The following is an 11613-nucleotide window of genomic DNA, read 5'->3' as shown; positions in this document are numbered from 1 at the left end:
CAGTTCCTGGATTATGGTGCTGGGGGCTCTTAATAGGCGATACTCATTGTGAAATCCGTGCCCTAAAGTGCAACTAGAACTACAGCCCTCCTCCATCTAACCTGAACTTTACACTGTCTAGCTGATACCCTTCAGCTTTACTTCCTATTTCTTCCCCACTACACCCCCTCTTTTCATGGGGATAGGAGGTGGGGTGATAAAAACGGAAGAGAAGAGGAGTTCGTGGGGGAACCGCCTGGCAGGGGCGTTAACGCCAGTGTAAACTTCAGACCAGCCTGGGCAACAGAATCACCTCAAAGTCATTCTAAATTCTTCCTGTACAGCCTTTAAAAGTAGTATCGCCGGCACCATCTGCCCCCTGTTAGGCAGGCCTGCTGTTGAAATTTCTGAGCTGCAGGAATGTTATCCATTTCAGTATGTTCACATTAAAATCAGTGCAGAAAGGAAAAATCTTCACTGGTTGCTTCAGCAGAACTCAGAAAGAGCAGCACAGCAGGGTTCCTTTCTCCTGAGCCCTGAAATTCGTGGTAAAGCACCGTCTTGCGGGTTCCCAAAGAGATTTGCTTACAAAGATCGGTGTAGGCGAGGCTGATTGGGTCTCCGGAGATCTCATCCTCTGACATCTCGCTGCGCCCTGCGGAATCTCGCTCTAGGTGTGTAACTGGCTGCCTGACACCTGACCCTTGCTCCCCGCAGCCTGACTCCAGGTTCTGCAACTGTCCCCCAAGGCGCGGCCGACTAGCAAATGGGGCCGGCCTGGGCAGGGAGCGGCCCCCCAGCTGCCGCCGGACAGCCACATTGTAAGGCCTTGTAGTCACTTCCTCGCTAGTTCGAGGAAAGTTTTTGTACATTTTCATAAAAGGAGACCAGAAGAGAACACCCTCCTCTCACTTCCTAATATATTATGTCCTCCCCTGCCGAGTTCGGGGACTTAGTCTGGATTTGGTAACTGAAGTAATATAAATGTTAGCTAAGAAGTATTCCCGCAATGTGGTTCCAATTTAGGCTTGTTTTGAAGTCTAAAGGCCCAATATGTCTCATAGATTCTTCGCTGGACATTAGCGCTAATGTAATTTGCCGAGGAGCGCAGGCCGTGATCTAGAAGGCGGCCGGGGCCCTCTGCGGATCAGGGCGCTCTCCCAGTGCCAGGGGGACTCTTGCCTTCGCCGGGAGCTCGCCCCACGGCTTTTGATGTTGGAGGCTTTGCTCAGGAAATTGCCTTAAACTTGCCAGAGTTGCAGATAAATGGAACAAGGTAAGTGCTGTACCCTGTCACCACTCTCACTCCTCTCCCCAATCGGGAAGGACGCAGCCCAGGCTGAAGGTATCCTTTCTCCGCAAGCTGTTTGCACTTTACTTCAATAACATCTCTCTCCCAACACTGACTTGATTTGCCAAGACACCCATGCCTTTTCCGAGTTGGACTGACGCACCCCCTCCCGGAGCCCGCACCCCATCCGCAGCCCAGTTCGGCACTCACACCCCTCCGGAGCCCCCGGCTGCATTCCCGTAATGAGCATCCCCGTGGAACTGCCTGCCCTTTATCTTGCTGGGGGGACCCGCACCTTTTGAACTGCCATCTGTAGATTGTGTTGGTGCACTGACTTGTTAACTGTGCCATGCTGTGAAGGAAATGGCATGATTTAGATCAAGTGCTCACGACGGCTGTTCATAAGAAACACTTGAGCCAAGCTGTTGCTGCTCAGAATGTGCCCTGGGGAGAGGGGTTCCGTTTCGGGTCACGGTCCTGCCTTGTATGAGGGCAGGCGCAAAGCGCTGCAATCCCGGGGCTTCACTGGGGCTGGAGGGAGGGGGTGGGGAGAAACATTATGAAACCATAGAAGCGAGGCTGCCAAATTAACTTCTCACCCTTTCAATCACACTCCAGAGGATAAAAGCCTAACGTTTCTGCCTCAGAAACAGGCTCGGTTTACACCAAACAAGTTATTTCTCTGATTTATCAGCCCAGCCAGCTATCCTTCTAATTATTGAAAATCTCCGCTGTTTATGAAACTACTTGTGTAGGTGTTCAGTGAACAAGGAGCTAGGAAATGGGTGCTGGAAAGTTTTTATAGGCTGAACTTTCCCCACGACTGCTTATCAAAGTAAATAAAAAGAAAAAGGTTTCTGGCTTGAGTTGTTTCGTTTCCATGAAAATGTTTCTGCTTGTTCCAAGGGGCAAAAATAAAGTTGCAGAACCGTAAATTCAGGTAAGCACAGATCATTCAATCTTCACTCCTAAATTGCATGTATCTGTAAGGAAGATTTATTTGGGAAGGCAAAAGTAAAACTGAGAAAGAGTGAGGGAAGAGGGGAACCTTTAGCTTAATTCATCAACTCCCAGGCTTGTTCCAAGGACACTGATTTGTCCATTATATGGAAATAGATGATTAGGGTCATTCTCTAAGACAAATTTACTTTTCTGCACACTCTAAATCTGTTTAGTCACTTTAAACGTGTCAATTATTGGAACAGGCTAAGACTATGAATTTCTTAGTAATAGCTTTAATAACATTTTGAAATGAAAAGCAGATACCTTGAAGTCAGCCTACTTTGAAAGGACATATGAGCAGCTCTGGTTTTAATTTGTGTAGCATTCTACATCTGGAATCCCTTATAATTAAAACTAAAAACTGAACTACTACTTCCACCTGTCAAATGATGAAAAGATGAATGCACTAATAAGTTACTAAATAGCCCAACATGATAGAGTTTACATTCTCATTCTATACAGTAAAACAGAATTTTGGACAGGAGGCTAAAGGTCTTTGGTCATTACTAATAACGCTCTTTCAGTATTAACCTGTATGTCCTACTGCAACTACTGACGGGGTCTTTTTTACATTAAGAGCTAATTTTGGCTAAGTCTTTGTTTTAAAAGCAAATATAGATTTTGGACAGAATATTTAAAACACATAAACTGAGACATACTTTTCATCCCACACTTTGTTTTCATCATTTTCGAAACCCTTCTAATGGCTTCCAATAACAATTGCATACAGTCGTTAAGTATAGTATTTACAAATATTTACCAAGCACCCACAGTATGCAAGCATGTGCTTAGCACTGGGGATACAGTTCTGATCACAACAAATCCTTGTAGGTAATTTAAAGTTAGGAAAATTTGTAATTTTTTCCCATTCCTTCAGAATAACAAAAATCACATTTTTGCCTAGATTCTGATAAGAAAAAGCAGTTTTCTAAAGCTTTTGCCTTCACTCCAATTAAAACAACAATGGTCGTTAAAATACTCTCAGACTGTCACCGGTGATCGGAAGGTTAATTATTTTCAAATGTAAATCCTGAGTTGTAATCCCTATTGAAGCTGTTTGGAACAACTCCCCCTGCCCAGGCCGAGCTGTGTGGGCGGCCCGAAAGGCTCATTTTTCTTACTGCGCAGACTTGCCTCTCTGTTGTGAAATAAAAATGGAAATATCACATTTTGAAAAAAAGCATTGATTCTCCTAGAAAAAAAAAGTAGTGAAGAGTTTTGCCAGCAGCTGAAGGGTCTTTCCAGGGAGTGGACTCTGGGTGGTCTTCATTGTTCCATTCGGCACAGTGACTCCCATTGGCACAACAGAAAGCAAACAAGGCCTGGAGGCAGCCATGAGCACAATGCACCAAATTCTCCCTCTGTGAAAAAGTATACCCAGGAAGAGAATGCCAGTCTGGTTTCACTCTTTTGGACCACTGCAGACTCCATTAAATTGTTGCTTTAGTATCCCTTTCTATACGTGGCTACTTTCCTTTAGAGGAAAAGTATGATCTGGCTACCACATACTTGTCCTCAGGCACAGGTTACAAAGTGGCCACCCAAGACCTCCATCCAGCCTGAAGACATGCTTCCCAAGGCCAACATGTTTTAAAAACCAGGAGATTCCTAGCAGCATTGTGCACAATAGCCAAAAGGTAGAAGCAAACTAAGTGTCCATCAATGAATGAATGGATAAAATAAAATGTGGTATACACATAAAATCGAATCTTAGCCTTAAAAAGGAAGGAAACTCTGATGCATGCTACGACATGGATGAACCTTGAAGACATTATGTGAAGTGAAATAAGCTGGTCACGAAAGGTCAAATCTTATGTGATTCTGCATGCATGAGCTATCTAGAGTAGTCGAATTCATAAACAGAAAGTAGAATGGTGCTGCCAGGGGCTGTGGATTGGGGTAGTTATTGTTCAATGGGTACAGAGTTTCAATTTGGAAAGATGAAAAAAATTCTGGAGATGATTTCACAACAATGTGCATGTGTTTAATATCACTAAATGGTACATTTAAAACAGCTAAAATGGCAAATTGTATGATATATATAACCAGAATAAATCAAAATTCTTGACATTAAAATGGAGATTATAATTTATCTGAAAACAAAGAAAGCTATTAATATTAATAACTTAACTATTAGTTATTGATATTTATGTTATATTTATTAGTTATTAATTATTAAAGTTATTAATTAATGACTTATTAATATTAGCCAGCAAACTTGAATAACAAAAATTGAAGTTGAGTAGCCCTTGCACCCTTCGATGTGTGTTTCAGCTCACCATGACCCTGACTCCTCCCTCCGGTCTTCCATCCGTCCTTCACTCACTTAGGCTACCTGCCAGGTCCCTGCAGCCATCTTCTGCTGTAAGGGATCCTGGAGCTAGCTCTCACATGTACATACAACTTTCACAGACTTGCCTAGAATCAGATTTTAACCCGTAATACCCCCAATTAACCCAGGCCCAGGTGAGGTGAGGTGAGAAGCATAAGGTGGCATCCATGACAGAAACATGATTGAAAAGCCCCCTGTCCTGCAAAATGAACCCTTGACAATCCCCTCCACACACCCTCCTAGGGCACTGGATATCACACTCCAGGGACCTACGAAGCCACGCTTCCCTACTCAACAGATGCAAACACGGCCACAGGTGGACGCATACAAAAAAGCTAGAAGCACTTTTCAGGATCGGGAGAAGTTTTTTATTACTCATGTTTCTGATATTGACTTCATATAAATTTATGATAGATTTTGTAGCTCAAAGAGCAATGAATTTAAGAATCTTTGCTGAAGCCTGGACTATCCCCAAACTCTGAACTTTTCTTCTAAGCCATTGACTGTCTAAGGGTTTTTTCCTCTTAAATGCTACTGCCAAATGAGCATTTTAAAACATTTATCAAAAGCCAATGACTGGCTACAAATGTCAATCTGTACATTCCATACAGAGTGAACCCCAGTCTAGTACTGATGCATAAATGATGTGTTGGTTTAATCTATTTTTCACAGGGGGTGTCTAAGAATAGGAAAATTAAAAACAGGTAGAATGGACTACTATTACTGTCCCATAGTGTGCTTTTTTACATGAGGTCTGGATTAAGATAACATCTGGTCTATATTTCTTGAACTATTTCCCTTTTATCACAAGAAAAATCGTCAACCCATCTCACAACTGCTCTTAATTTAGATCTAAATATCACTGATGAAACATTGTACAACATGCTGTTATCTATTAAAATGATTTCCCTGAAGGAACAGTTGATACTTTTATATATTCCAGCAAAGCTAATCATGCCAGGCCTCCTTAGTAGGACTTACCTTATAATCATATGCTCAAATGTCCCACCTAAATCACTGCTTTGGTACCAAATGAGTCTTATTCTGAGATTGATTTCACTACATTGTTAGATACAGTGCCCAGGTCTGGAAGTCACAGAAGCATCAAGAATTTTTTACAAGTACAAAATTTTACTCTGGAGCAAACAAGCCATTGTTCCCCTGTGCTGCCTGTAGTGTGGGCTTTCCAGAGCCCCCTGCAAAGTGAAGGCAGTAAGCCGTTTTCAGCACTTTTCAGAGTTCAAGTCCTATACAATGTAGTAAATTGATTTCACAGAATAAAACTTCTGGGTTTTTTGAATTTTTAGAGTTGTGTAACTCATTTTCATAGATAATAAATCAGGAAAGTAATTTTTTTTTAAATTATTTTGTGTATCTATGGTGCATACTCATTTTGTTAATTTTAAACTATGGTAAGCCTCAGAATGACAGAAGGTTAATCCATACATTAACCAGTTATATGGGAAATTACTTTCTCCAACCCCACCTTTAATTTGGCTATATCACATGTTCCTGATTTTTAAAATAACACAAAAACCAAAACACACAAAAATGATAGGGATTTTAAAAAGCAATAGAAGTAATTCTTGGACAATTGTGAAACTACAAAAAAAATGTTAACTGTGGTAGAAAACAAAAGTAGAAATGCATTACACATAAAATATAGAAAAATTTGAAACAATAAAAATGCTTAATAGTGACCAATTTAATGAATTACATTATATGCTGAATATGGAGTATCTTACAGACAATAAAATAAGGACAAAGAATATTTGTATGTACTAAGAAAAGATCTTCATGATATATTAAGAACACAACATGAATAGCTTGGCAACATTTTTTGTCATTAAAAAGAAAAATAGACATATATGTTTATGTGTATGTAGAAAGGTCTGGAAAAATTCACACCAAACTGCAATTAAAACCATTGGGTATAAAGAAGGAAGAGAACATTTTACTTGATAAAGAACATTTTACTTTATACACTGTTGCGTGTTTTCTAGCTTTTAACACATACATATTACTTTCTAAATTTTTTTTAAAAAGAAAAAAGCAAATAGAGCAGAGATTAATTAGCCACCCCCTTACAGGAATAAATCATAAGGGGAGGGGGCTTCCGGGGGCGGGTTGGTGCCTGCAGAACAGAGCAAGAGGAATGCAATTGACAGGCATCCTGTCATCTTGTATTTTTTGGAGGGAATTCTGAGAATAAAAAGCCTTTGGAAGTTATCAGCGGTCAGGCTGGAGCCGTTCATTTTTCACCTGCCTGTGTTTGTTGTCTGGCAGCCAGTCAAGGGTGCTATTAGCAGAATTAAGATCCAGAAGAAAAGATTATCCCATAGAAGGCAAGATAAGGGGCTGGAAAGTGTGGCTGGTTATCAATATCACAATACCAAACAGGTCAGAAAGGATTTCGTATAGGTTTCACTTGAAGCAGGTAATCTCTGCAAAAATAATGGAGTGCCTGTTCTTCCGAAACACTTCAGTACTGCAACATACTGCAGTTCATTTAAGATAAAACAGCAGTTTTGCCAAGAGTCCCACAACTGCATTAGGCTGGAGAGAGTGCGTAACAAAATGCTGCAACAACGTTCTTTTATTCCCCCTTATTCAGTTAACCTTGGGTAATGAAACAATCCTCCATCTCTCCCCCAGATCATTTTTAATATTTTGAATGGTATAGTTTCATTCACTTTTCTTTCCTTTTCACTGAGGAAAGATCTAAATGAAAGTCCATAGTACAATTCAATATAAGAAATGGGAGGAATGATTTTAACATTGTTTAAGTATTTAATTGTTAGGAGATGTTTAAAATCATGAATAGTAGTGTAGATTCAGAGCAGCAACTTTTGTCTAGGGAAGTTTTGCCACTCTGGTATTGAAACATGTGTTTTCAAACAATGAATTGGAATGATGAAGGTTTTGAGTTCATGTCAGCACTGCAATTTACAAGAGTTCACATGCAGCATGAACTTACATAGCATTTCACCATGTTGTCTATGAATCATTCAATTTTAAGCTCTGCAGCATATGGACAATTGCAAAATGCGGAGAAGTAAGAAAACACATTTGGAATTTCCATTTTATACACCTCATATTCGAAATGAATGGTTTTGTTTCCCCAAATATTTTTCACGTAAGTGATATGGGCTCTTTTTTTCCTTTTTTCTCTTCTCCTTTTTAGAAAATTCAAGGAAATAGATAACTTGTTCTGCTAAATAATTTTTCAATGTGCAGACTTTTATATAATACGTACAATGATGGAGCAATCAACAATTAGCAGGTTATTTACTTTCAGTTGTCATTCCAGTAGCAGTGATGGATTTCTCCATCTAATACTTGATCGATAAAACACATTCCCAAGACATCTACATTTAAGAGAAGTTCTGACCATTGACAGAATAAAAAGAGTCAAGATTATACCACTGCATCATCAATCAAGGTGACCAAACGAACACTTAATGACCAAGAGCTATTGATTTATTAATGAAAAAACAAAACCAATATACATTTAAAATAAAATCGGCTTTGATATTTCTTTAGAATTATAAACTTGAGTCTGTTACAGCAATACATGAAATACTTCCATTTCATCAATGACTTTGAAAAACTATCAATGCCATAAGATATAAATGAGTCTATGCTATGCCCCAAATAAGTAAATATCTTTTTTTTCTTTTGAGAGACGGAGTCTCACTGCGTCACCCAGGCTGGAGTGCAGTCGCGCGATCTCAGCTCACTGCAATCTCCGCCTCCCAGGTTCAAGTGATTCTCCTGCCTCAGCCTCCCCAGTAGCTGGGACTACAGGCACACGCCACCATGCCTGGCTAATTTTTGTAGTTTTTAGTAGAGATGGGGTTTCACCACATTGACCAGGCTGGTTTCAAACTCCTGACCTCAAGTAATCTGCCAGTCTCGGCCTCCCAAAGTGCTAGGATTACAGGCATGAGCCATCATGGTGCCCGGCCAGAAGCAAATATCTTCCAAAGCATTTTTATTCTTTCTCCTTGCTTTATGGTCCACATCCTGAAAAGGACAATACAAGAAAACTTTTTAAACGGTAATGGAACGTTAAAACTCAGTTTTAAACAGTTTGAAATTAAACAATAAATGAAAACATTTTTACTATTTTTTTAAATAACAACAATACAAAAGTATATAGAATAAAAGCAAAAACCTCCTTTAAACACCCCCAGTCTCCTCCTTGAAAATGTACACACATCACACCTTCCTCCTCAGTCATAAGTGTACAATTTTCAGAGTATTTTATAGACCTTTCTTTTTATATGCATCTGCAAACATATATGTACATATAAACATATGTAATAGGGGAAAGTGTTTTGTTTCAATAAAAATATTATACTATATGTATTGTTCTATGAGTAGCTAGTCTTCACTTAACAATATGTCTCAGGCATCATTCCAAGTCAGTATATTTATACTAGAAGTTGTAAACTAGTAGGCCACAGTTCACAAATCATTTTTTAAATTTTTTGAATTTGTTTTCAATGTATAAAAGTCCACATTCTCCATTTTTTAAAAAAATGAAAAAATCCAGCCACATTATACCCAATTCTCATATGGGGCCAATCAAAAACAGGAGCTTTGTGGTAGCTCCAGGGCACCACAGCTCACACATCCCCCACCCCTACATCTAGCCTGGCCCATTAGACCTGTGAATTTGCTATCCTGATGTGATATGTTTACATTGTTCTTTTTAAAGGCTGCATAATATTCCATAATACAGATGCACCAAAACTTATGTAGCCATTCCCCTACTTATACATGCTTTTAAAGTTCAAGCTTTCATGCTATGTTCAGTGGGGCAGAATCAAATCCTATATTCAGAAATGAACTCCCCTAGGCTCATATCTGTAATCTGGCACTCTGGGAGGCCAAGGCAGGAGGATGATTTGTGGACAAGAATTCAAGACCAGCCTGGGCAAAATAGTGAGACCCCGGTCTCTACCAAAAGAAAAAAAATTAATTAGCCAGGAGAGATGGCATGCACCTATAGCTATTTAGGAGACTGAGGCTGGAGGATCCCTTGAGCCCAGAAGTTTGAGGCTGCAGTGAACTGTGATCATGCTACTGCAGTCCATCCTGGGCAACAGAGTGAAACCCTGTAAGAAAGAAAGAGAAGGAAGGAAGGAAGGAAGGAAGGAAGGAAGGAAGGAAGGAAGGAAGGAAGGAAGGAAGGAAGGAAGGAGAGGGAGGGAGGGAGTGAGGAAGGGAGTGAGGGAGGGAGGAAGGAAGGAAGGAAGGAAAGGGAACTCCCCCCTTTTAAAAAAAGAAAGGAAGGAAGGAAGGAAGAAAGGAAGGAAGAAAGGAAGGAAAGAAGGAAGGAAGGAAGGAAGGAAGGAAGGAAGGAAGGAAGGAAGGAAGGAAGGAAGGAAGGAAGGAAAGGGAACTCCCCCCTTTTAAAAAATTTACCAGTTTATTTTCCTCCACAGTTTGTGAATAGCCTACACCCATAACTGATAATGCCTTACAAAACTTTACAAAAATATAAAGGATTGTTTTATATTTTCACCTTTGAAAAATGATATTTTAATTGAGAGACCAGAGGCCAAGGGATGGGCATGAGGGAGGGGGATTCTAAAAGATAAAGAAAACTCAATCAGAAATTAATAGGGTGGATTCCACATGTTGTTTAGTAAAATTGAGATTTTTCTCTTTTTAAAAAAAAATATGCATCTCTGGCTTAAAAGTGACCAAAACCCGCTGATTAATTAAGGTATTCTTTGATATCTTTTATCAGCTCTATCTGTTCTTATTCTCTTTCTTCTCTGTTGTATACTCTTTGCTCAAAAAAATTTTCTAAGAGCATATAAAGTTCCCACTGCAGGGCTTTGCAATGAAAACAGAATGGCAATCTGAAAAGTTCAACAGTTATTCCTCCAAAGTCACGCTGTTCATATGAATACAGCTGACAGACTTCTAACAAGAGGGGCAAAATCACAGTTACAATTTAGTAGCTGTAGTATAAACTTGAGCTAAAAATCAAAGTACATGCGAAAGCGATAAACTAGAATTTTTTTAAATGGTCTATCAATCAAAATAAGAAATACACATGGAGTTATGCAAATGCTGGATCAGAGGAACAAAATTTTTGCCTGTGTAATTTGATGTGAGGTAAGAGTTTTCCTGCTCCAAATAAAAAGTAGACACTGAGACAAAATGTGCCTACCCCCCATGGTTTTTTCTTCCTATTCAAATGATCAGAAAATCCCCAAACTTGCCAATTTTTTTTTCTAGTGGGCTACAGAAAACACAAAAGTAGAGAAAAATTTACATATAGTGAGTTTTCATGGGAGTCATATTTATCTGGAGGATATTTATCAACCAGAAATAAAGCAAAGTTTATCTGTCTTTTCACCTAAATTGAACTTTAATTATTCTTTGCCTGTAGGTGTGATACTTTGAAATAAATATATGCATCTATTGAATCTCTTCCATGTGCTGAGGTGTAAAGAATATTCTTCTCTGACTATTTCAATAGAAAATGGCCATTATCTGAAAGCCTTATGAATTCAGCAAATAAAGTATTGTTAGAACAAGCTAATTTGAACAAAAATTGCTTATCATTTTTAAAATAAATAATCTGTGCACTTTTTTTTAGTCTTTACTGCTTATTTGAGCTATTAAAGATATTTCCCAGATAAACTAAAATAAAACTTTAAGTTTTACACAAAAGGCATCTTACACTCCTAACAGAAACTGAGAACATTGTACTTTCTGGTGAGATCACTCAGATTCCCCAGCTGATTTAAAAGGTACCCTGTGTAGGGCTGCTCTGCTGCTCTGGGGTGTGTATAATACAACAGTCCCTTTAAAACAATAACAGAAATGCTTGCAATTCCTTGCAATAGTCCCTTCCCCATCCTTCGAGATTACAGATAAACTAAGTCATCACTGCATGTTATCTTTAACCAGATTCTCATAATATCTGCTCCCTTCCCATTATTATTGTCCAACACATCTCAACAGAGATTTTGTTTAAAATTAC

General features: G+C 39.2%; 1 long non-coding RNA gene across 1 annotated transcript; it reads left to right on the top strand.

Moving 5' to 3' along the window:
- The first annotated feature begins 761 nt into the window (after positions 1-761).
- Positions 762-11046, top strand: LOC103886249. Its single transcript, XR_649744.3, has 3 exons — positions 762-1255; positions 2177-2210; positions 11017-11046. It is a non-coding gene; the product is annotated as an uncharacterized LOC103886249 (long non-coding RNA).
- Positions 11047-11613: the final 567 nt, after the last annotated feature.

The sequence above is a fragment of the Papio anubis genome, chromosome 7 (genome assembly GCF_008728515.1).
Source record: "Papio anubis isolate 15944 chromosome 7, Panubis1.0, whole genome shotgun sequence".
Classification (NCBI taxonomy): Eukaryota; Metazoa; Chordata; class Mammalia; order Primates; family Cercopithecidae; genus Papio; species Papio anubis.
This window is presented reverse-complemented; position numbering and strand designations above follow the sequence as displayed.